General features: G+C 61.7%; 1 long non-coding RNA gene across 1 annotated transcript in view; it reads left to right on the forward strand.

Annotated features, from left to right (window-relative positions):
* The first annotated feature begins 537 nt into the window (after positions 1-537).
* LOC140492366 (uncharacterized) overlaps positions 538-24,741 on the forward strand; it is a 50,521-nt gene continuing 26,317 nt past the window's right edge. The window contains exon 1 of the long non-coding RNA XR_011963541.1: positions 538-824. This is a non-coding gene — a long non-coding RNA (uncharacterized lncRNA). The remainder of the gene's footprint in view (positions 825-24,741) is intronic.

Below are 24,741 nucleotides of genomic sequence, written 5' to 3' on the forward strand. Positions count from 1 at the left end.
CACACATACACACAGTCTGACACGCATACACAGTCACACACATATATAATGTCACACACATACACACACACACACACACAGAGTCTGTCACACCCACAGTGATACACACACCCAGTCTGTCACATGCACAGTCACACACACAATCTTAAACTCCTGCAAACGCACACACAATCTCACACTGCTTCACACATTCCCACACAGTCACACACAGACACACACTCAGACACACACAGACACTCTCTCACACACACACACTCTCTCTCACACACAGACACACAAACGTACACACACACACACAGACACTGCTGTGTTGTCCTCAGTCCAGTTTCTTAGCCAGTCAGCCAACAGTTCTACCCTAACGGGGTCTCTGAAGAAGGGTCACTGCATCTGAAACGTGATCTCTGAGTTCTCCCAGCTGACCCTGCAGAGATTTCCCCACAGTTTCTGTTTTACTTTCAAATTTCCTGCCGTTCTTTCGGGCCGGGGAGGGGGAGGGGATGTCTGACGCACAGTCAACTCTTGTTCAATAAACCCGACTGTACATATTCAGTGGAAGCAGGGCAGAGAGTGATGTTAGGAGTGTTATTCAGGGTGTTTAGCCAAAGGTTGGGAAATTCGAGAATTTCACCAGGGAAGTCCGAAACAGCTTGACAGAGCAATGATTGTTAATCGTGTGGGACTTGGTGGATGTGGAATCTCAGCAGCATATTCTGAGCATTTATACGCAGCCAGCCAGTCAGAGATATGCAGATATCGAGGAGACACCATGGGCTTGGCCAGGCTGCTCTCAGCCTGTTTACTTCTCTCTACAATATCAGACGCAGGTAAGGAGTCTCAAACATTACCCTGAGTGTGATACCATTGTAGTGATCCACACCGCCAGGACAGCTGAGGGGTGGGATAGAGCTCGGACAGAGTGCAGAAGGAAGGCAGCTGGGTGGGGAAATGGGGAGATGTGCTCAGTGGATACAGTGGGAGTAGGATAGGGTCCACCCCCCACCCCCCTCCTCCTTCCCATTGGGAGGGAAGGATGTTCAGGGGTAATCTGATGGTCACCTCAGGGTCCTACATACATTGGACTCGATGGGCCAAATGGCCTCTTCTCTCTAGCGGTTCTCTGAAGACTATATTCAGGGGAGTTGGGAAGGAAGGGTGGAGGGGGGGACAACTTGGGGAGAGCCTCTCATAGATTTGTAACCCTCTATAAGGTCACCCCTCAGCCTCCGATGCTCCAGGGAAAACAGCCCCAGCCTGTTCAGCCTCTCCCTGTAGCTCAAACCCTAATGGCTCCAGACCAAAAGCAAGACCTTTGGGATGAGGTGAGGGAGGTCCTTCAGGGGTGAGCACGGGTGCAACGGACTGAATGGCCTTGTGCTATCTGCCACCTGCTTTCCCGAAGGTCGGACGTTATGGACAGTGGTGGCGAGGGGGCGCTGGCGGGGTCGAGGAGGTGGGGGAAGACATTGTTGGAGAAGGCAATCCACTGGGTTTTGGGGGGTTGGGTTGGGTTGGGGAGGGTGGGTTTCCTAATCTCTCCGAGGGGCAGCAGAACGCACGGAGGGTTGAGGGTCACGAGGCTGGAGGCCAGTCTCCAGCCTGTTCCACACATTGCTGTGGAGGTGTTGGTATCGAACTGGGATGGGCAAGGTTAAAAATCCCACAACGCCAGGTTACAGTCCAACAGGTTTCTTTGGAAGCACTAGCTTTCAGAGCGCTGCTCCTTCGTCAGGTGGTTGTGGAACAGGATCATAAGACACAGAATTGAGAGCAAAAGATCACAGTGTCATCTAACTGATGCAATGTATTGAACAAACCTAACTTGCTGTAAGTCTTTCATCTTTTAGAATGAGTTGCAGGTTTATAGAAATTATAGAATTTACAGCAACACGATTGCATTGGCAAGGAATGTAATCTTAAACAAATTTTGTTTCGAGTCCCCTTATTGGTCAGAGTATTGAGTACAGGAGTTGGGAGGTCATGTTGTAGCTGTACGGGACATTGGTTAGGCCACTGTTGGAATATTGTGTGCAATTCTGGTCTCTTTCCTATTGGAAGATGTTGTGAAACTTGAAACGGTTCAGAAAAGATTTACAAGGACATTGCCAGGGTTGGAGGGTTTGAGCTACAGGGAGAGGCTGAACAGGCTGGAGCTGTTTTCCCCGCACTGCCAGAAGTTGAGGGGTGACCTTATAGAGGTTTATAAAATCATGAATTTAGTAAGGTGTTTGATAAGGTGCCCCATGGTAAACTAATGGAGAAAGTGAAGTCACATGGTGTGCAGGGTGTTCTAGCTCGGTGGATAAAGAACTGGTTGAACAACAGGAGACAGAGAGTAGTAGTTGAAGAGAGTTTCTCGAAATGGAGAAAGGTGCCCAGTGGTGTTCCACAGGGGTCAGTGTTGGGGCCACTGTTGTTTGTGATATACATAAATGATCTGGAAGAGGGCAATGTTGGTCTGATCAGCAAGTTTGCAGATGGCACAAAGATTGGTGGAGTAGCAGAAAGCATAGGGGGCTGTCAGAGAATACAGGAGGATATAGATAGACTGGAGAGTTGGGCAGAGAAGTGGCAGATAGAGTTCAATCCGGGCAAATGTGAGGTGATGCATTTTGGGAAGTCTAATTCTAGAGTGAACTATACTGTAAACGGGAGAACCTTGGGAAAAGTTGCTGGGCAGAGAGATCTGGGAGTGCAGGTCCATTGTACCCTGAAGGTTGCTGCACAGGTGGATAGAGTGGTCAAGAAGGCATATGGTATGCTTGCCTTCATCGGACGGGGTATTGAATACAAGAGCTGGCAAGTCATGTTAACATTGTACAAGACATTCATCCGGCTGCATTTAGAATACTGTGTACAGTTCTGTTCACCTCATTACCAAAAGGATGTGGACACATTGGAGGGGGTGTAGGGAAGGTTTACGAGGATGTTACCTGGTATGGATGGTGCTAGCAATGAAGAGAGGTTGAGTAGGTTGGGTTTATTTTCATTAGAAAAAAGGAGATTGAGGGGGGGACCTGATTGAGGTTTATAAAATCATGAAGGGTATAGACAGGGTGGATAGAGATAAGCTTTTTCCCAGGGTGAGGGATTCAATAACAAGAGGCTACGTGTTCAAGGTGAGAGGATAGAAGTTTAAGGGGGGATACACGTGGAAAGTATTTTACACAGAGGGTGGTAGGTGCCTGGAAGGCGCTGCCAGCAGAGGTGGTAGAGGCAAGCACGGTAGATTCATTTAAGGTGCGTCTGGATAGATACAGGAGTAGGTGGGGAGCAGAGAGATACAGATCCTTAGGAATTGGGCGATAGGTTTAGACAGTGGATTTGGATCGGTTCAGGCTTGGAGGGCTGTTCCTGGGCTGTAAATTGTTTTGTTCTTGAAATAGACAAGGCCTTTTCCCTGGGGTGGGGGAGTCCAGAACTCGAGGCTGGTACAATGACAGCATTTAAAAGGCATCAGGATAGGTATATCAATAGGGATATGGGCCAAGTGCTGGCAAATGGGACTAGATTAGGATATCTGGTTGGCATGGACGAGCTGTACTGAAGGGTCTGTTTCGGTGCTGTGCATCAATGTGACTCCATGACTCAGTGACTCTTTCATCTTTGGACTGGAACCTGGTGGTGTGAGATTTTTAACTCAGTTCCACACACAGAGCTGCAGAAACTCCAAGTTGCCAGCTGGGGGCGGTGCTGCCCACAAGACCCAGGGAGAAGGGCGTGTTCATGAAAGTTTTCTTTCTGAAAAGTTTTGAATATTCCCCCCCCCCACCCTCCGTCAACGCCAATGTTTTGAGGCGCCCCGGGACGGCGGTGGGGAAGTGAGCACGCCTGTGAATTTTTCTAGCACCCGTCAGAAACCTCCCCCACTCCAGCTCACCTGAGAGAGTGAGAAACACACACACTCACCCCCACCCCCCCCCACACACACACACACAACCCCCACACACACCCACACACACCCACACCCACACACACACACACACCCACACACACCCCCACACACCCACACCCACTCACACACACACCCACGCACACACAGACACACACACACACCCATGCACACACACACATCCCCCCACACACACCCACACACACACACCCCACACACACCCATACCCACACACACACCCACACACCCCCACGCACACACACCCACACACACACACACCCCACACACACACCCACACACACACACCCACACCCCCCACACACACCCACACACACCCACACACCCCACACATGCCCACACACACCCACACACACCCACCACACACACACACCCACACCCCCCACACACAGCCACACACACACACACACGCCCACACACACACACACCCACCCACACACACCCACACACACACACCCCACACACGCCCACACACACACACACACACACACCCACCCACACACAACCACACACACACACCCCACACCCCCCACACACCCACACACACCCACCCACACACACACACCCACACCCCCCACACACAGCCACACACACACACCCCACACACGCCCACACACACACACACACACCCACCCACACACACCCACACACACACACCCCACACACGCCCACACACACCCACACACACACCCACACACACACACCCACACACACACCCACACACACAGGGTTGACAAAGTTATCAGGGACTTTTCCCCATTGTTGTGGGAGGTCTCTGGAGAGGGAGCATGTTCGGGAAATCCCCCTGTGGTTCGATGGACCATCCTAAATGTCGTAATGACCTGAAGACAATAGACAATAGACAATAGGTGCAAGATTAGGCCATTCTGCCCTTCGAACCTGCACCACCATTCATTATGATCATGGCTGATCATCCTTAATCAGTATCCTGTTCCTGCCTTATCTCCATAACCCTTGATTCCACTATCCTTGAGAGCTCTATCCAACTCTTTCTTAAATGAATCCAGAGACTGGGCCTCCACTGCCCTCTGGGGCAGAGTATTCCACACAGCCACCACTCTCTGGGTGAAGAAGTTTCTCCTCACCTCTGTCCTAAATAGTCTACCCCGTATTTTTAAGCTGTGTCCTCTGGTTTGGCACTCACCCATCAGCGGAAACATGTTTCCTGCCTCCAGAGTGTCCAATCCTTTAATAATCTTTTCTGTCTCAATCAGGTCCCCTCTCAGTCTTCTAAACTCAAGGGTATACAAGCCCAGTCGCTCCAGTCTTTCAGTGTAAGGTAGTCCTTCCATTCCAGGAATTGACCTCGTGAACCTAAGCTGCACTCCGTAAATAGCCAGAATGTCTTTCCTCAAATTTGGAGACCAGAACTGCACACAGTACTCCAGGTGTGGTCTCACCAGGGCCCTGTACAGCTGCAGAAGAACCTCTTAGCTTCTATACTCAATCCCTCTTGTTATGAAGGCCAGCATGCTATTAGCCTTCTTCACTACCTGCTGTACCTCATGCTTACCTTCATTGACTGATGTACAAGAACACCCAGATCTCTCTGGACTGCCCCGTTACCTAAATTGATTCCATTGAGGTAGTAATCTGCCTTCCTGTTCTTGCCACCAAAGTGGATAACATTTATCCACATTAAACTGCATCTGCCATGCATCTGCCCACTCACCTAACCTGTCCAGGTCACCCTGTAATCTCCTAACATCCTCATCACATTTCACCCTACCACCCAGCTTTGTGTTTGAAAGCTCTCAAACTGACCCCATCCCCAGCTCTCTCCCCTTCCCAAAGGCCACCCATCCAACTCTGTGCAACTTGTAGCTGCACAATACACAGGAACCATCCATCAGAGTTAACAAGAGAAACTATAGCCAGCACTGAACAGTGAAACATATGGGTACGTTCTCAGCTTTGTTTACAGTTTTTTCAAGACCACTCCGAACTTGCTCATTCTCCCCATGTCCTCCAGTTTCCTCCCACAGTCCAAGATGTGCAGGTTAGGGTGGGTTGGCCGTGCTAAATTGTCCCATAGTGTCCAGGGATGTGCAGGTTAGGGTGGATTGGCCGTGCTAAATTGTCCCATAGTGTCCAGGGATGTGCAGGTTAGGGTGGATTGGCCGCGCTAAATTGTCCCATAGTGCCCAGGGATGTGCAGGTTAGGGTGGATTGGCCGTGCTAAAGTGTCCCATAGTGCCCAGGGATGTGCAGGTTAGGGTGGATTGGCCGTGCTAAAGTGCCCCGTAGTGCCCAGGGATGTGCGGGTTAGGGTGGATTGGCCGTGCAGGGTTACAAGGACAGGTGGTGGGACTGGTCAGACCCTCGAAGGGTCAGTGTGGACTCGATGGGCTGAGTGGCTGCTTCCACACTGCAGGGATTCTCTGATTCGGCAATGCCTGGAGTGTTCAGGAAGGGGAGGGAGTGGGGGGTCTCATAGAAACCTCCAAAGTTCTCCCAGGACGCTAGACAGAGGTCAACACGGGAAGCCCCTCCCCATCGTTCCCCTCCCCACCCCCTGCCCCCACTCCCCCCTTCTCCACACCCCCACTCTCCACCACCCCTCACTCCCCTCCCATCCCCACTGTGAGTCTTTGGAGGAGGGGGGGGGGGTTGGGGGAGGAAGAGCCAGGCTGTTGTGGGCTGACCGTCGGGATCTTGCTGTGTAATTGGTCGGGCCATGGCAAGAGCGATGCAGGGACGCTCCATATCAGGAGGGGGAGGGGGTGGGGGTGGGGTGGTGTTTTGCGACAGAGAGTTTAATCGTTCTCCCCCCTCTCCCCCCCCCCCCCATACCCACAGCAGAGCTGACCTGCGAGGGGCAAAGTCAGCAGGATCCCCTCACCGTCTGGGGGGGAGAGTTGGAGGCGGGGTCCTCCTGCTGTGCACCTTCACCTGGAGGGGCCGCAGCCCCGGGAGGTACATGGTGGTGTGGCAGCTGGACAGCGGTCGGGTCAGGGGTCAGGGGTCAGGGTGGACGGCTGGGACAGCCAGGGGCCGGGGGGAGGGGGGGGGGGGGGCACCGAGGAGCATGGCGACCACTTCACCCACCGCACCCCCGGGAGACACCGGCCTGTCCATCGGCGGACTCTCCCGGGGGGGGTCAAGGGGACCTGCAGATGTTGAGTCACCACCCTCCAGCCTCACCGCTGGAAGCTCTGCTCCGAGGTGACCCTCACCGTCCAACCAGGTGAGCGGGGGGGGGGGGGGTGTGGGCGATGGGTCAGTGCCGGGGGTGGGGCGGGGGGTTTAACAATCTCCAACAACCCCCCTCCCCATCAGGGAGGGACAGCCCACTACACGCTCTCACCTCGCCAACAGTGTCCTTTGGCCCATTGTGCTCCGTGCTGACCCAAAATAGCCCACTCTAATCCCATTTCCTCGGCCCAGGTCTTTTCCCACCCCCATATTTGCCCTTTGACCCACACATCTCACCTTTCCAAACTACAAACCTTTTGCATCGACAGTGTCTGTATCCCTCTATGCCCTGCCTGGCCGTATACCTGTCAGGAAGGTTCTGAAAAGTTTCTATCGTATCTGTCTCCATCACCTCCCCTGGCAGTGTATTCCAGGCACTGGGCAGAGGTGGGCACTGCAGATGCCGGAGATCAGAGTCGAGGGTGTGGTGCTGGAAAAGCACCCGAGGAGCAGGAAAACCGACGTTCCGGGCAAAAGCCCTTCATCAGGCACTGACCACCCTCGGTCTTGCAAACATCTCCTTTTAAAGCTTTCCCTCTGTTTTCATCTTCAGCCCTTGTCCCCGGAAGTGACTGGCATTTCGTTCCAGCTGGACTGGTTGATCCAGGGACACAGCTAATGTCCCAGGTTCGAATCTCGCCACAGCCGAGTTCGAATTCCATTGGAAACAGAAATCTGCAGTTAAGAGTTAAAACGCTGATCACAAATCCATCATTGATTATTGGTGAGGGGGGGGGAGACCCATCCAGTTCAACCATGTCATTCAGGCCATCCTCACCTGGTCTGGCCTACATGTGACTCCAGACCCATTATATGGACCCTTAATTGCCCTCCAGGGCAGTTAGGGGATTGGCGATAAATTCTGGGCCCAGCCAATGATGCCCACATTCAGTTTCAATGAGATGTACAGCACAGAAACAGACCCTTCGGCCCAACCCGTCCATGCTGACCCAGATATCCCAACCCAATCTAGTCCCACCTGCCAGCACCCGGCCCATATCCCCCCAAACCCTTCCTATTCATATAACTATCCAAATGCCTCTTCAATGTTGTAATTGTACCAGCCTCCACCACATCCTCTGGCAGCTCATTCCATTCACGCACCACCCTCTGAGTGAAAAAGTTCCCCCTTAGGTCTCTTTTATATCTTTCCCCTCTCACCCTAAACCTATGCCCCTCTAGTTCTGGACTCCCCCACCCCAGGGAAAAGACTTTGTCTATTTACCCTATCCATGGCACTCATGATTTTATAAACCTCTATAAGGTCACCCTTCAGCCTCCGACGCTCCAGGGAAAACAGCCCCAGCCTGTTCAGCCTCTCCCTGTGGATCAAACCCTCCAACCCTGGCAACATCCTTGTCAATCTTTTCTCAACCCTTTCAGGTTTCACAGACTGAAGGATGTCAGGGTGCAGCTGGTCTTTCGGAGAGCTGCTGGGTGGGGTAGTACGACTGGGTTGGGAATGGCCTCTGTGTGTGCTGTAACCATGCAGCAATGCTGTTGGGGAGGGCGGTTTCTGGGGAAACACGGTGATAAAGTAGGGAAGGAGGAGTGGGGAACGGGTGTTTCGGGGGGGGTGGGGGGGGGTGGGGGGGGGTGGGGGGGGTTAGCTGAAAACGTCAGCTCTGATCACATCAGGAGCTGGATGGACAAGAGTGGACTCTGCACCTCTCCCTGTCCCTGTCCCTGTCCCTGTCCCTGCTCCTGCTCCTGCTCCTGTTCCGTTCCTGTCCCTGTCCCTGCTCCTGTTCCTGTCCCTGTCCCTGCTCCTGTTCCTGTCCCTGTCCCTGTCCCTGTCCCTGTCCCTGTCCCTGCTCCTGCTCCTGTTCCTGTCCCTGTCCCTGTCCCTGTCCCTGCCCCTGATCCTGTCCCTGTCCCTGTCCCTGCCTCAGTCCCTGTCCCTGTCCCTGTCCCTGCTCCTGTTCCTGTTCCTGTCCCTGTCCCTGTCCCTGTCCCTGCCCCTGTCCCTGTCCCTGTCCCTGCTCCTGCTCCTGTTCCTGTCCCTGTCCCTGTCCCTGTCCCTGTCCCTGCTCCTGTTCCTGTTCCTGTCCCTGTCCCTGTCCCTGTCCCTGCCCCTGTCCCTGTCCCTGTCCCTGCTCCTGCTCCTGTTCCTGTCCCTGTCCCTGTCCCTGTCCCTGTCCCTGTCCCTGTCCCTGACCCTGTCCCTGCCCCTGTCCCTGTCCCTGTCCCTGTCCCTGCTCCTGTTCCTGTTCCTGTCCCTGTCCCTGTCCCTGACCCTGTCCCTGTCCCTGTCCCTGACCCTGTCCCTGTCACTGTCCCTGTCCCTGTCCCTGTCCCTGTCCCTGTCCCTGTCCCTGTCCCTGTCCCTGTCCCTGTCCCTGACCCTGTCCCTGTCCCTGTCCCTGTCCCTGTCCCTGTCCCTGTCCCTGTCCCTGACCCTGTCCCTGTCCCTGTCCCTGACCCTGTCCCTGTCACTGTCCCTGTCCCTGTCCCTGTCCCTGTCCCTGTCCCTGTCCCTGTCCCTGTCCCTGTCCCTGTCCCTGACCCTGTCCCTGTCCCTGTCCCTGTCCCTGTCTCTGTCCCTGTCCCTGTCCCTGTCCCTGTCCCTGTCCCTGTCCCTGACCCTGACCCTGACCCTGTCCCTGACCCTGTCCCTGACCCTGTCCCTGTCCCTGTCCCTGCCCCTGATCCTGTCCCTGTCCCTGTCCCTGCCCCTGATCCTGTCCCTGTCCCTGTCCCTGCCTCAGTCCCTGTCCCTGTCCCTGTCCCTGTCCCTGTCCCTGTCCCTGTCCCTGACCCTGACCCTGTCCCTGTCCCTGTCCCTGTCCCTGTTCCTGTCCCTGTCCCTGTCCCTGACCCTGTCCCTGTCCCTGTCCCTGTCCCTGACCCTGTCCCTGTCCCCTGTCCCTGTCCCTGTCCCTGTCCCTGCCCCTGTCCCTGCCCCTGTCCCTGTCCCTGTCCCTGTCCCTGACCCTGTCCCTGTCCCTGTCCCTGTCCCTGTCCCTGCCTCGGTCCCTGTCCCTGTCCCCTGTCCCCTGTCCCTGTCCCCGACCCTGTCCCTGTCCCTGTCCCTGTCCCAGTCCCTGTCCCTGACCCTGTCCCTGTCCCTGTCCCTGTCCCTGTCCCTGTCCCTGTCCCTGCCTCGGTCCCTGTCCCTGTCCCCTGTCCCCTGTCCCTGTCCCTGTCCCCTGTCCCTGTTCCTGTCCCTGCCCCTGTCCCTGTCCCTGTCCCTGTCCCTGACCCTGTCCCTGTCCCTGCCCCTGTCCCTGCCCCTGTCCCTGTCCCTGTCCCTGTCCCTGACCCTGTCCCTGTCCCTGTCCCTGTCCCTGCCCCTGTCCCTGTCCCTGTCCCTGTCCCTGTCCCTGTCCCTGTCCCTGACCCTGTCCCTGTCCCTGCCCCTGTCCCTGCCCCTGTCCCTGTCCCTGTCCCTGCCCCTGTCCCTGCCCCTGTCCCTGTCCCTGTCCCTGTCCCCTGTCCCTGTCCCTGTCCCTGTCCCTGTCCCTGACCCTGTCCCTGTCCCTGACCCTGTCCCTGTCCCTGTCCCTGACCCTGTCCCTGACCCTGTCCCTGTCCCTGTCCCTGACCCTGTCCCTGTCCCTGTCCCCTCTCCCTATCCCAGTACCTGTCCCTGTCCCTGTCCCTGACCCTGTCCCTGTCCCTGACCCTGTCCCTGTCCCTGTCCCTGTCCCTGTCCCTGTCCCTGACACTGTCCCTGTCCCTGTCTCTGTCCCTGTCCCTGTCCCTGACCCTGTCCCTGTCCCTGTCACTGTCCCTGACCCTGTCCCTGTCCCCTGTCCCTGTCCCTGTCCATGTCCCTGTCCCTGTCCCAGTCCCTGTCCCTGTCCCTGTCCCTGTCCCTGTCCCTGTCCCTGTCCCTGCCTCGGTCCCTGTCCCTGTCCCCTGTCCCCTGTCCCTGTCCCTGTCCCTGACCCTGTCCCTGTCCCTGACCCTGTCCCTGTCCCTGTCCCTGTCCCTGACCCTGTCCCTGACCCTGTCCCTGTCCCTGTCCCTGACCCTGTCCCTGTCCCTGTCCCCTCTCCCTATCCCAGTACCTGTCCCTGTCCCTGTCCCTGACCCTGTCCCTGTCCCTGACCCTGTCCCTGTCCCTGTCCCTGTCCCTGTCCCTGTCCCTGTCCCTGACCCTGTCCCTGTCCCTGTCCCTGTCCCTGTCCCTGTCCCTCTCCCTGTCCCTGTCCCTGTCCCTGTCCCTGTCCCTCTACCTGTCCCTGCCCCTGTCCCTGACCCTGTCCCTGTCCCTGACCCTGTCCCTGTTCCTGTCCCTGTCCCTGACCCTGTCCCTGTTCCTGTCCCTGTCCCTGTCCCTGTCCCTGTCCCTGTCCCTGTCCCAGCCCCTGTCCCTGTCCCTGTCCCTGTCCCTGTCCCTGTCCCTGTCCCTGCCTCGGTCCCTGTCCCTGTCCCTGTCCCTGACCCTGACCCTGACCCTGTCCCTGACCCTGTGCCTGTCCCTCTCCCTGTCCCTGTCCCTGTCCCTGTCCCTCTCCCTGTCCCTGCTCCTGTCCCTGCCCCTGTCCCTGTCCCTGTCCCTGTCCCTGTCCCTGTCCCTGACCCTGCCCCTGTCCCTGCCTCTGTCCCTGACCCTGTCCCTGTCCCTGTCCCTGTCCCGGTCCCTGTCCCTGTCCCTGTCCCTGACCCTGTCCCTGTCCCTGTCCCTGCTCCTGTCCCTGTCCCTGTCCCTGTCCCTGTCCCTGACCCTGACCCTGTCCCTGTCCCTGTCCCTGTCCCTGAATCTGCCCCTGTCCCTGTCCCAGTCCCGGTCCCTGTCCCTGTCCCGGTCGCTGACCCTGACCCTGACCCTGTCCCTGACCCTGACCCTGTCCCTGTCCCTGTCCCTGTCCCTGAATCTGCCCCTGTCCCTGTCCCAGTCCCGGTCCCTGTCCCTGTCCCGGTCGCTGTCCCTGTCCCTGTCCCTGACCCTGTCCCTGTCCCTGTCCCTGCTCCTGTCCCTGTCCCTGTCCCTGTCCCTGTCCCTGACCCTGACCCTGTCCCTGTCCCTGTCCCTGTCCCTGAATCTGCCCCTGTCCCTGTCCCAGTCCCGGTCCCTGTCCCTGTCCCGGTCGCTGACCCTGACCCTGTCCCTGTCCCTGTCCCTGACCCTGCCCCTGTCCCTGCTCCTGTCCCTGTCCCTGTCCCTGTCCCTGTCCCTGACCCTGTCCCTATCCCTGACCCTGTCCCTATCCCTGACCCTGTCCCTGTCCCTGCCCCTGTGCCTGTCCCTGTCCCTGTGCCTGTCCCTGTCCCTGCCCCTCTCCCTGTCCCTGCCCCTGTCCCTGTCCCTGTCCCTGTCCCTGTCCCTGTCCCTGACCCTGCCCCTGTCCCTGCCTCTGTCCCTGACCCTGTCCCTGTCCCTGTCCCTGCCCCTGTCCCTGTCCCTGTCCCGGTCCCTGTCCCTGTCCCTGTCCCTGCTCCTGTCCCTGTTCCTGTCCCTGTCCCTGTCCCTGACCCTGTCCCTGTCCCTGACCCTGTCCCTGTCCCTGTCCCTATCCCTGACCCTGTCCCAGTCCCTGCCCCTGACCCTGTCCCTGTCCCTCTCCCTGACCCTGTCCCTGTCCCTGTGCCTGTCCCTGTCCCTGTCCCCTGTCCCTGTCCCTGTCCCCTGTCCCTGTCCCTGTCCCTGCCCCTGTCCCTCTCCCTGTCCCTGTCCCTGACCCTGTCCCTGTCCCTGACCCTGTCCCTGTCCCTCTCCCTGACCCTGTCCCTGTCCCTGTGCCTGTCCCTGTCCCTGTCCCTGCCCCTGTCCCTGTCCCTGTCCCTGTCCCTGTCCCTGCCCCTGTCCCTGTCCCTGCCCCTGTCCCTCTCCCTGTCCCTGTCCCTGACCCTGTCCCTGACCCTGTCCCTGCTCCTGTCCCTGTCCCTGTCCCTGTCCCTGTCCCTGTCCCTGTCCCTGACCCTGTCCCTGTCCCTGTCCCTGACCCTGACACTGTCCCTGCTCCTGTCCCTGTCCCTGTCCCTGACCCTGTCCCTGTCCCTGACCCTGTCCCTGTCCCCTGTCCCTGCCCCTGTCACTGTCCCTGCTCCTGTCCCTGTCCCTGTCCCTGTCCCTGTCCCTGACCCTGTCCCTGTCCCTGACCCTGTCCCTGTCCCTGTCCCTGCCGCTGTCCCTGACCCTGTCCCTGTCCCTGTCCCTGTCCCTGTCCCTGTCCCTGCTCCTGTCCCTGTCCCTGTCCCTGCTCCTGTTCCTGTCCCTGTCCCTGCTCCTGTTCCTGTCCCTGTCCCTGTCCCTGTCCCTGTCCCTGTCCCTGTCCCTGTCCCTGTCCCTGCTCCTGCTCCTGTCCCTGTCCCTGTCCCTGTCCCTGTCCCTGTCCCTGCCCCTGATCCTGTCCCTGTCCCTGTCCCTGCCTCAGTCCCTGTCCCTGTCCCTGTCCCTGCTCCTGTTCCTGTTCCTGTCCCTGTCCCTGCCCCTGTCCCTGTCCCTGTCCCTGCTCCTGCTCCTGTTCCTGTCCCTGTCCCTGTCCCTGTCCCTGCTCCTGTCCCTGTCCCTGTCCCTGCTCCTGTTCCTGTCCCTGCCCCTGATCCTGTCCCTGTCCCAGTCCCTGTCCCTGCCCCTGATCCTGTTCCTGTTCCTGTTCCTGTCCCTGTCCCTGTCCCTGACCCTGTCCCTGTCCCTGTCCCTGTCCCTGCTTCTGTTCCTGTCCCTGTCCCTGTCCCTGTCCCTGTCCCCGACCCTGTCCCTGTCCCTGTCCCTGACCCTGTCCCTGTCCCTCTCCCTCTCCCTCTCCCTCTCCCTCTCCCTGTCCCTCTCCCTCTCCCTGTCCCTGTCCCTGTCCCTGTCCCTGCCCCTGTCCCTGTCCCTGTCCCTGTCCCTGTCCCTCTCCCTGTCCCTGTCCCTGTCCCTGTCCCTGTCCCTCTACCTGTCCCTGCCCCTGTGCCTGTCCCTGTCCCTGACCCTGTCCCTGTTCCTGTCCCTGTCCCTGTCCCTGTCCCTGTCCCTGTCCCAGCCCCTGCCCCTGTCCCTGTCCCTGCCTCGGTCCCTGTCCCTGTCCCTGTCCCTGTCCCTGTCCCTGTCCCTGACCCTGACCCTGACCCTGTCCCTGACCCTGTCCCTGTCCCAGCCCCTGCCCCTGTCCCTGTCCCTGCCTCGGTCCCTGTCCCTGCTCCTGTCAATGCCCCTGTCCCTGTCCCTGTCCCTGTCCCTGTCCCTGACCCTGCCCCTGTCCCTGCCTCTGTCCCTGACCCTGTCCCTGTCCCTGTCCCTGCCCCTGTCCCTGTCCCTGTCCCGGTCCCTGTCCCTGTCCCTGTCCCTGACCCTGTCCCTGTGCCTGTCCCTGCTCCTGTCCCTGTCCCTGTCCCTGTCCCTGTCCCTGACCCTGACCCTGTCCCTGTCCCTGTCCCTGTCCCTGTCCCTGTCCCTGACCCTGACCCTGTCCCTTTCCCTGTCCCTGTCCCTGTCCCGGTCCCTGTCCCTGTCCCGGTCGCTGACCCTGACCCTGTCCCTGTCCCTGTCCCTGTCCCTGCCCCTGTCCCTGTCCCTGTCCCTGTCCCTGACCCTGACCCTGCCCCTGTCCCTGTCCCTGACCCTGTCCCTGTCCCTGTCCCTGTCCCTGTCCCTGTCCCTGTCCCTGTCCCTGACCCTGTCCCTGTCCCTGTCCCTGTCCCGGACCCTGTCCCTGCCCCTGTCCCTGTCCCTGTCCCTGACACTGTCCCTGTCCCTGTCCCTCTCCCTGTCTCTGTCCCTGACCCTGTCCCTGTCCCTGTCCCTCTCCCTGTCTCTGTCCCTGTCCCTGTCCCTGACCCTGTCCCTGTCCCTGTCACTGTCCCTGACCCTGTCCCTGTCCCCTGTCCCTGACCCTGTCCCTGTCCCTGTCACTGTCCCTGACCCTGTCCCTGTCCCCTGTCCCTGACCCTGTCCCTGTCCCCTGTCCCTGTCCCTGACCCTGACCCTGTCCCTGTCCCTGACCCTGTCCCTGTCCCTGTCCCTGTCCCTGTCCCTGTCCCTGCCTCGGTCCCTGTCCCTGTCCCTGTCCCTGTCCCTGTCCCTGTCCCTGTCCCTGACCCTGTCCCTGTCCCTGTCCCCTCTCCCTATCCCAGTACCTGTCCCTGTTCCTGTCCCTGACCCTGTCCCTGTCCCGGACCCTGTCCCTCTCCCTGTCCCTGTCCCTGTCCCTGACCCTGTCCCTGTCCCTGTCCCCTGTCCCCTGTCCCCTGTCCCTGTTCCTGTCCCTGACCCTGTCCCTGTCCCTGACCCTGTCCCTCTCCCTGTCCCTGTCCCTGTCCCTGTCCCCTGTCCCTGTCCCTTTCCCTGTCCCTGTCCCTGCTCCTGTTCCTGTCCCTGCTCCTGTTCCTGACCCTGTCCCTCTCCCTGTCCCTGTCCCTGTCCCTGTCCCCTGTCCCTGTCCCTTTCCCTGTCCCTGTCCCTGTCCCTGACCCTGTCCCTGTCCCTGTTCCTGTCCCTGTCCCTGTCCCTGTCCCTGTCCCTGTCCCTGTCCCTGTCCCTGACCCTGTCCCTGTCCCTCTCCCTGTCCCTGTCCCTGTCCCTGCCCCTGTCCCTGTCCCTGTCCCTGTCCCTGTCCCTGCCCCTGTCCCTGTCCCTGTCCCTGACCCTGTCCCTGTCCCTGTCCCTGTCCCTGTCCCTGTCCCTGCCCCTGTCCCTGCCCCTGTCCTTGTCCCTGTCCCTGTCCCTGACCCTGTCCCTGTCCCTGTCCCTGACCCTGTCCCTGTCCCTGTCCCTGTCCCTGTCCCTGACCCTGTCCCTGTCCCTGTCCCTGTCCCGGACCCTGTCCCTGCCCCTGTCCCTGTCCCTGTCCCTGACCCTGTCCCTGTCCCTGTCCCTGTCCCTGCCCCTGTCCCTGCTCCTGTCCCTGTCCCTGTCCCTGTGCCTGTCCCTGACCCTGTCCCTATCCCTGACCCTGTCCCTATCCCTGACCCTGTCCCTATCCCTGCCCCTGTCCCTGTCCCTGACCCTGTCCCTGTCCCTGTCCCTGTCCCTGTCCCTGTCCCTGTCCCTGTCCCTGACCCTGTCCCTGTCCCTGTCCCTGTCCCTGTCCCTGACCCTGTCCCTGACCCTGTCCCTGTCCCTGCCCCTGTCCCTGTCCCTGTCCCTGACCCTGTCCCTGACCCTGTCCCTGTCCCTGTCCCTGTCCCTGTCCCTGCTTCTGTTCCTGTCCCTGCCCCTGTCCCTGTCCCTGTCCCTGTCCCTGCCCCTGTCCCTGTCCCTGTCCCTGCTCCTGCTCCTGTTCCTGTCCCTGTCCCTGTCCCTGTCCCTGCTCCTGTCCCTGTCCCTGTCCCTGCTCCTGTTCCTGTCCCTGCCCCTGATCCTGTCCCTGTCCCAGTCCCTGTCCCTGCCCCTGATCCTGTTCCTGTTCCTGTTCCTGTCCCTGTCCCTGTCCCTGACCCTGTTCCTGTCCCTGTCCCTGTCCCTGTCCCTGTCCCTGCCCCTGTCCCTGTCCCTGTCCCTGTCCCTGTCCCTGTCCCTGACACTGTCCCTGTCCCTGTCCCTGTCCCTGTCCCTGACCCTGTCCCTGTCCCCTGTCCCTGTCCCTGTCCATGTCCCTGTCCCTGTCCCAGTCCCTGTCCCTGTCCCTGTCCCTGTCCCTGTCCCTGTCCCTGCCTCGGTCCCTGTCCCTGTCCCCTGTCCCCTGTCCCTGTCCCTGTCCCTGACCCTGTCCCTGTCCCTGACCCTGTCCCTGTCCCTGTCCCTGTCCCTGACCCTGTCCCTGACCCTGTCCCTGTCCCTGTCCCTGACCCTGTCCCTGTCCCTGTCCCCTCTCCCTATCCCAGTACCTGTCCCTGTCCCTGTCCCTGACCCTGTCCCTGACCCTGACCCTGTCCCTGTCCCTGTCCCTGTCCCTGAATCTGCCCCTGTCCCTGTCCCAGTCCCGGTCCCTGTCCCTGTCCCGGTCGCTGTCCCTGTCCCTGTCCCTGACCCTGTCCCTGTCCCTGTCCCTGCTCCTGTCCCTGTCCCTGTCCCTGTCCCTGTCCCTGACCCTGACCCTGTCCCTGTCCCTGTCCCTGTCCCTGAATCTGCCCCTGTCCCTGTCCCAGTCCCGGTCCCTGTCCCTGTCCCGGTCGCTGACCCTGACCCTGTCCCTGTCCCTGTCCCTGACCCTGCCCCTGTCCCTGCTCCTGTCCCTGTCCCTGTCCCTGTCCCTGTCCCTGACCCTGTCCCTATCCCTGACCCTGTCCCTATCCCTGACCCTGTCCCTGTCCCTGCCCCTGTGCCTGTCCCTGTCCCTGCCCCTGTCCCTGTCCCTGTCCCTGCCCCTGTCCCTGTCCCTGTCCCGGTCCCTGTCCCTGTCCCTGTCCCTGCTCCTGTCCCTGTTCCTGTCCCTGTCCCTGTCCCTGACCCTGTCCCTGTCCCTGACCCTGCCCCTGTCCCTGCCTCTGTCCCTGACCCTGTCCCTGTCCCTGTCCCTGCCCCTGTCCCTGTCCCTGTCCCGGTCCCTGTCCCTGTCCCTGTCCCTGCTCCTGTCCCTGTTCCTGAAAATGTCCCTGTCCCTGACCCTGTCCCTGTCCCTGACCCTGTCCCTGTCCCTGTCCCTATCCCTGACCCTGTCCCAGTCCCTGCCCCTGTCCCTGTCCCTGTCCCTGCCCCTGTCCCTCTCCCTGTCCCTGTCCCTGACCCTGTCCCTGTCCCTGACCCTGTCCCTGTCCCTCTCCCTGACCCTGTCCCTGTCCCTGTGCCTGTCCCTGTCCCTGTCCCTGCCCCTGTCCCTGTCCCTGTCCCTGTCCCTGTCCCTGCCCCTGTCCCTGTCCCTGTCCCTGCCCCTGTCCCTCTCCCTGTCCCTGTCCCTGACCCTGTCCCTGACCCTGTCCCTGCTCCTGTCCCTGTCCCTGTCCCTGTCCCTGTCCCTGTCCCTGTCCCTGACCCTGTCCCTGTCCCTGTCCCTGACCCTGACACTGTCCCTGCTCCTGTCCCTGTCCCTGTCCCTGACCCTGTCCCTGTCCCTGACCCTGTCCCTGTCCCCTGTCCCTGCCCCTGTCCCTGTCCCTGTCCCTGTCCCTGTCCCTGACCCTGTCCCTGTCCCTGACCCTGTCCCTGTCCCTGTCCCTGCCGCTGTCCCTGACCCTGTCCCTGTCCCTGTCCCTGTCCCTGTCCCTGTCCCTGCTCCTGTCCCTGTCCCTGTCCCTGCTCCTGTTCCTGTCCCTGTCCCTGCTCCTGTTCCTGTCCCTGTCCCTGTCCCTGTCCCTGTCCCTGTCCCTGTCCCTGTCCCTGTCCCTGCTCCTGCTCCTGTCCCTGTCCCTGTCCCTGTCCCTGTCCCTGTCCCTGCCCCTGATCCTGTCCCTGTCCCTGTCCCTGCCTCAGTCCCTGTCCCTGTCCCTGTCCCTGCTCCTGTTCCTGTTCCTGTCCCTGTCCCTGCCCCTGTCCCTGTCCCTGTCCCTGCTCCTGCTCCTGTTCCTGTCCCTGTCCCTGTCCCTGTCCCTGCTCCTGTCCCTGTCCCTGTCCCTGCTCCTGTTCCTGTCCCTGCCCCTGATCCTGTCCCTGTCCCAGTCCCTGTCCCTGCCCCTGATCCTGTTCCTGTTCCTGTTCCTGTCCCTGTCCCTGTCCCTGACCCTGTCCCTGTCCCTGTCCCTGTCCCTGCTTCTGTTCCTGTCCCTGTCCCTGTCCCTGTCCCCTGTCCCTGACCCTGTCCCTGTCCCTGTCCCTGTCCCTGTCCCTGACCCTGTCCCTGTCCCTGTCCCCTGTCCCTGTCCCTGTCCCTGTCCCCGACCCTGTCCCTGTCCCTGTCCCTGACCCTGTCCCTGTCCCTCTCCCTCTCCCTCTCCCTCTCCCTCTCCCTGTCCCTCTCCCTCTCCCTGTCCCTGTCCCTGTCCCTGTCCCTGCCCCTGTCCCTGTCCCTGTCCCTGTCCCTGTCCCTCTCCCTGTCCCTGTCCCTGTCCCTGTCCCTGTCCCTCTACCTGTCCCTGCCCCTGTGCCTGTCCCTGTCCCTGACCCTGTCCCTGTTCCTGTCCCTGTCCCTGTCCCTGTCCCTGTCCCTGTCCCTGTCCCAGCCCCTGCCCCTGTCCCTGTCCCTGACCCTGACCCTGACCCTGTCCCTGACCCTGTCCCTGTCCCAGCCCCTGCCCCTGTCCCTGTCCCTGCCTCGGTCCCTGTCCCTGCTCCTGTCAATGCCCCTGTCCCTGTCCCTGTCCCTGTCCCTGTCCCTGACCCTGCCCCTGTCCCTGCCTCTGTCCCTGACCCTGTCCCTGTCCCTGTCCCTGCCCCTGTCCCTGTCCCTGTCCCGGTCCCTGTCCCTGTCCCTGTCCCTGTCCCTGACCCTGTCCCTGTGCCTGTCCCTGCTCCTGTCCCTGTCCCTGTCCCTGTCCCTGTCCCTGACCCTGACCCTGTCCCTGTCCCTGTCCCTGTCCCTGTCCCTGTCCCTGACCCTGACCCTGTCCCTTTCCCTGTCCCTGTCCCTGTCCCGGTCCCTGTCCCTGTCCCGGTCGCTGACCCTGACCCTGTCCCTGTCCCTGTCCCTGTCCCTGCCCCTGTCCCTGTCCCTGTCCCTGTCCCTGACCCTGTCCCTGTCCCTGTCCCTGTCCCTGCCCCTGTCCCTGTCCCTGACCCTGTCCCTGTCCCTGTCCCTGTCCCTGTCCCTGACCCTGTCCCTGTCCCTGTCCCTGTCCCTGACCCTGTCCCTGTCCCTGTCCCTGTCCCGGACCCTGTCCCTGCCCCTGTCCCTGTCCCTGTCCCTGTCCCTGCCCCTGTCCCTGTCCCTGTCCCTGACACTGTCCCTGTCCCTGTCCCTCTCCCTGTCTCTGTCCCTGACCCTGTCCCTGTCCCTGTCCCTCTCCCTGTCTCTGTCCCTGTCCCTGTCCCTGACCCTGTCCCTGTCCCTGTCACTGTCCCTGACCCTGTCCCTGTCCCCTGTCCCTGACCCTGTCCCTGTCCCTGTCACTGTCCCTGACCCTGTCCCTGTCCCCTGTCCCTGACCCTGTCCCTGTCCCCTGTCCCTGTCCCTGACCCTGACCCTGTCCCTGTCCCTGACCCTGTCCCTGTCCCTGTCCCTGTCCCTGTCCCTGTCCCTGCCTCGGTCCCTGTCCCTGTCCCTGTCCCTGTCCCTGTCCCTGTCCCTGTCCCTGACCCTGTCCCTGTCCCTGTCCCCTCTCCCTATCCCAGTACCTGTCCCTGTTCCTGTCCCTGACCCTGTCCCTGTCCCGGACCCTGTCCCTCTCCCTGTCCCTGTCCCTGTCCCTGACCCTGTCCCTGTCCCTGTCCCCTCTCCCTATCCCAGTACCTGTCCCTGTCCCTGACCCTGTCCCTGTCCCTGTCCCCTGTCCCCTGTCCCCTGTCCCTGTTCCTGTCCCTGACCCTGTCCCTGTCCCTGACCCTGTCCCTCTCCCTGTCCCTGTCCCTGTCCCTGTCCCCTGTCCCTGTCCCTTTCCCTGTCCCTGTCCCTGCTCCTGTTCCTGTCCCTGCTCCTGTTCCTGACCCTGTCCCTCTCCCTGTCCCTGTCCCTGTCCCTGTCCCCTGTCCCTGTCCCTTTCCCTGTCCCTGTCCCTGTCCCTGACCCTGTCCCTGCATCTGATCCTGTCCCTGTCCCTGTCCCTGCCTCAGTCCCTGTCCCTGTCCCTGTCCCTGCTCCTGTTCCTGTCCCTGTCCCTGTCCCTGTCCCTGTCCCTGTCCCTGTCCCTGTCCCTGACCCTGTCCCTGTCCCTGTCCCTGTCCCTGCTTCTGTTCCTGTCCCTGCCCCTGTCCCTGTCCCTGTCCCTGACCCTGTCCCTGTCCCTGTCCCTGTCCCTGTCCCTGTCCCTGCCCCTGTCCCTGCCCCTGTCCTTGTCCCTGTCCCTGTCCCTGACCCTGTCCCTGTCCCTGTCCCTGACCCTGTCCCTGTCCCTGTCCCTGTCCCTGTCCCTGACCCTGTCCCTGTCCCTGTCCCTGTCCCGGACCCTGTCCCTGCCCCTGTCCCTGTCCCTGTCCCTGACCCTGTCCCTGTCCCTGTCCCTGTCCCTGCCCCTGTCCCTGCTCCTGTCCCTGTCCCTGTCCCTGTGCCTGTCCCTGACCCTGTCCCTATCCCTGACCCTGTCCCTATCCCTGACCCTGTCCCTATCCCTGCCCCTGTCCCTGTCCCTGACCCTGTCCCTGTCCCTGTCCCTGTCCCTGTCCCTGTCCCTGTCCCTGTCCCTGACCCTGTCCCTGTCCCTGTCCCTGTCCCTGTCCCTGACCCTGTCCCTGACCCTGTCCCTGTCCCTGTCCCTGACCCTGTCCCTGACCCTGTCCCTGTCCCTGTCCCTGTCCCTGTCCCTGCTTCTGTTCCTGTCCCTGCCCCTGTCCCTGTCCCTGTCCCTGTCCCTGCCCCTGTCCCTGTCCCTGTCCCTGCTCCTGCTCCTGTTCCTGTCCCTGTCCCTGTCCCTGTCCCTGCTCCTGTCCCTGTCCCTGTCCCTGCTCCTGTTCCTGTCCCTGCCCCTGATCCTGTCCCTGTCCCAGTCCCTGTCCCTGACCCTGTTCCTGTCCCTGTCCCTGATCCTGTTCCTGTTCCTGTTCCTGTCCCTGTCCCTGTCCCTGACCCTGTTCCTGTCCCTGTCCCTGACCCTGTCCCTGTCACTGTCCCTGTCCCTGTCCCTGTCCCTGTCCCTGCCCCTGTCCCTGTCCCTGCTCCTGTTCCTGTTCCTGCCCCTGTCCCTGTCCCTGCTCCTGTTCCTGTTCCCGTCCCTGCCACTGTCCCTGTCCCTGTCCCTGTCCCTGTCCCTGCCCCTGTCCCTGTCCCTGCTCCTGTTCCTGTCCCTGTCCCTGTCCCTGTCCCTGCTCCTGTTCCTGTTCCTGTCCCTGTCCCTGTCCCTGACCCTGTCCCTGTCCCTGTCCCTGTCCCTGTCCCTGCTTCTGTTCCTGTCCCTGTCCCTGTCCCTGTCCCTGTCCCTGTCCCTGCTCCTGTTCCTGTTCCTGTCCCTGTCCCTGTCCCTGACCCTGTCCCTGTCCCTGTCCCTGTCCCTGTCCCGGACCCTGTCTCTGTCCCTGTGCCTGTCCCTGACCCTGTCCCTGTCCCTGTCACTGTCCCTGACCCTGTCCCTGTCCACTGTCCCTGTCCCTGTCCCTGTCCCTGTCCCTGTCCCTGTCCCTGTCCCTGCCTCGGTCCCTGTCCCTGTCCCCTGTCCCCTGTCCCTGTCCCTGTCCCTGACCCTGTCCCTGTCCCTGACCCTGTCCCTGTCCCTGACCCTGTCCCTGTCCCTGTCCCTGCCTCGGTCCCTGTCCCTGTCCCTGTCCCTGACCCTGTCCCTGTCCCTGTCCCTGTCCCTGACACTGTCCCTGTCCCTGTCCCCTCTCCCTGTCCCTGTCCCTGTCCCTGTCCCTGTCCCTGACCCTGTCCCTGTCCCTGTCCCCTGTCCCCGACCCTGTCCCTGTCCCTGTCCCTGACCCTGTCCCTGTCCCTCTCCCTCTCCCTCTCCCTCTCCCTCTCCCTGTCCCTCTCCCTCTCCCTGTCCCTGTCCCTGTCCCTGTCCCTGCCCCTGTCCCTGTCCCTGTCCCTGTCCCTGTCCCTCTCCCTGTCCCTGTCCCTGTCCCTGTCCCTGTCCCTCTACCTGTCCCTGCCCCTGTGCCTGTCCCTGTCCCTGACCCTGTCCCTGTTCCTGTCCCTGTCCCTGTCCCTGTCCCTGTCCCTGTCCCAGCCCCTGCCCCTGTCCCTGTCCCTGCCTCGGTCCCTGTCCCTGTCCCTGTCCCTGTCCCTGTCCCTGTCCCTGACCCTGACCCTGACCCTGTCCCTGACCCTGTCCCTGTCCCAGCCCCTGCCCCTGTCCCTGTCCCTGCCTCGGTCCCTGTCCCTGCTCCTGTCAATGCCCCTGTCCCTGTCCCTGTCCCTGTCCCTGTCCCTGACCCTGCCCCTGTCCCTGCCTCTGTCCCTGACCCTGTCCCTGTCCCTGTCCCTGCCCCTGTCCCTGTCCCTGTCCCGGTCCCTGTCCCTGTCCCTGTCCCTGACCCTGTCCCTGTCCCTGTCCCTGCTCCTGTCCCTGTCCCTGTCCCTGTCCCTGACCCTGACCCTGTCCCTGTCCCTGTCCCTGTCCCTGTCCCTGTCCCTGACCCTGTCCCTGTCCCTGTCCCTGCTCCTGTCCCTGTCCCTGTCCCTGTCCCTGTCCCTGACCCTGACCCTGTCCCTGTCCCTGTCCCTGTCCCTGTCCCTGTCCCTGACCCTGACCCTGTCCCTGTCCCTGTCCCGGTCCCTGTCCCGGTCCCTGTCCCTGTCCCGGTCGCTGACCCTGACCCTGTCCCTGTCCCTGTCCCTGTCCCTGCCCCTGTCCCTGTCCCTGTCCCTGTCCCTGACCCTGTCCCTGTCCCTGTCCCTGTCCCTGCCCCTGTCCCTGTCCCTGACCCTGTCCCTGTCCCTGTCCCTGTCCCTGTCCCTGACCCTGTCCCTGTCCCTGTCCCTGTCCCTGACCCTGTCCCTGTCCCTGTCCCTGTCCCGGACCCTGTCCCTGCCCCTGTCCCTGTCCCTGTCCCTGTCCCTGCCCCTGTCCCTGTCCCTGTCCCTGTCCCTGTCCCTGTCCCTGTCCCTGACACTGTCCCTGTCCCTGTCCCTCTCCCTGTCTCTGTCCCTGTCCCTGTCCCTGTCCCTGTCCCTGACCCTGTCCCTGTCCCTGTCTCTGTCCCTGTCCCTGTCCCTGACCCTGTCCCTGTCCCTGTCACTGTCCCTGACCCTGTCCCTGTCCCCTGTCCCTGACCCTGTCCCTGTCCCTGTCACTGTCCCTGACCCTGTCCCTGTCCCCTGTCCCTGACCCTGTCCCTGTCCCCTGTCCCTGTCCCTGACCCTGACCCTGTCCCTGTCCCTGACCCTGTCCCTGTCCCTGTCCCTGTCCCTGTCCCTGTCCCTGTCCCTGACCCTGTCCCTGTCCCTGTCCCCTCTCCCTATCCCAGTACCTGTCCCTGTTCCTGTCCCTGACCCTGTCCCTGTCCCGGACCCTGTCCCTCTCCCTGTCCCTGTCCCTGTCCCTGACCCTGTCCCTGTCCCTGTCCACTCTCCCTATCCCAGTACCTGTCCCTGTCCCTGACCCTGTCCCTGTCCCTGTCCCCTGTCCCCTGTCCCCTGTCCCTGTTCCTGTCCCTGACCCTGTCCCTGTCCCTGACCCTGTCCCTCTCCCTGTCCCTGTCCCTGTCCCTGTCCCCTGTCCCTGTCCCTTTCCCTGTCCCTGTCCCTGCTCCTGTTCCTGTCCCTGCTCCTGTTCCTGTCCCTGTCCCTGTCCCTGTCCCTGTCCCTGTCCCTGTCCCTGACCCTGTCCCTGCATCTGATCCTGTCCCTGTCCCTGTCCCTGCTCCTGTTCCTGTCCCTGCTCCTGTCCCTGTCCCTGACCCTGTCCCTGTCCCTGTCCCTGACCCTGTCCCTGTCCCTGTCCCTGTCCCTGTCCCTGACCCTGTCCCTGTCCCTGTCCCTGTCCCGGACCCTGTCCCTGCCCCTGTCCCTGTCCCTGTCCCTGACCCTGTCCCTGTCCCTGTCCCTGTCCCTGTCCCTGCCCCTGTCCCTGCTCCTGTCCCTGTCCCTGTCCCTGTCCCTGTCCCTGTCCCTGTCCCTGACCCTGTCCCTGTCCCTGTCCCTGTCCCGGACCCTGTCCCTGCCCCTGTCCCCTGTCCCTGTCCCTGTCCCTGTCCCTGTCCCTGTCCCAGTCCCTCTCCCTGTCCCAGTCCCTGTCCATGTCCCTGTCCCTGTCCCTGTTCCTGTCCCTGCCTCGGTCCCTGTCCCTGTCCCCTATCCCCTGTCCCTGTCGCTGTCACTGTCCCTGTCCCTGTCCCTGTCCCTGTC

The sequence above is a fragment of the Chiloscyllium punctatum genome, chromosome 21, assembly GCF_047496795.1.
Source record: "Chiloscyllium punctatum isolate Juve2018m chromosome 21, sChiPun1.3, whole genome shotgun sequence".
NCBI lineage: Eukaryota > Metazoa > Chordata > Chondrichthyes > Orectolobiformes > Hemiscylliidae > Chiloscyllium > Chiloscyllium punctatum.